Source organism: Chrysochloris asiatica, unplaced genomic scaffold (assembly GCF_000296735.1).
Source record: "Chrysochloris asiatica unplaced genomic scaffold, ChrAsi1.0 scaffold00107, whole genome shotgun sequence".
Lineage (NCBI taxonomy): Eukaryota > Metazoa > Chordata > Mammalia > Afrosoricida > Chrysochloridae > Chrysochloris > Chrysochloris asiatica.
This window is the reverse complement of record NW_006408625.1, coordinates 7,645,726-7,646,263: the sequence shown is the minus strand read 5'-3', so window position 1 is coordinate 7,646,263 and position 538 is coordinate 7,645,726.

The window sequence follows — 538 nt, the reverse complement described above, 5'->3', positions numbered from 1 at the left end:
TAAACATGTCCAAGAAGCAAAAGCAGATGACCATATTAGCACATGTCAAGAAAGAAGATAAAATGTCTGAGACAAATGACCTAGAGGTAGACCTGGACTACATTCTGGAAGGAAAGCAGGCATTGGAAATGCCTGAGATGGAATTCAGAAATATGGTTATAAAATGTTTCAAAACACTTTATAACGCAGTTGAGAAAAATAATTCTGGAAGTCAGGAAAGTGCTACAGGAACAATAAAATAAAATATATACAGCATTAGAAACAATTCAAAATCTACAGAAACAGGTTCAAATGATCAATAATAGAATATCAGAAATATACAATACAGAGAGAGGGCAAAGGAGTAGAATAGAAGAGATGGAAGGCAGAACCAGTGATCTGGGAGACAAATCTCTCAATACCACCAAGACAGAAAAGCAAACAGAAAAAAGGATTAAAAAATTTGAAGATGGTCTAAGATTCATGTTGGACAACATGAAGAGGAATAATTTAAGAATTATCAGTATTCCAGAACAAGAAGAATCACACACATCCACAG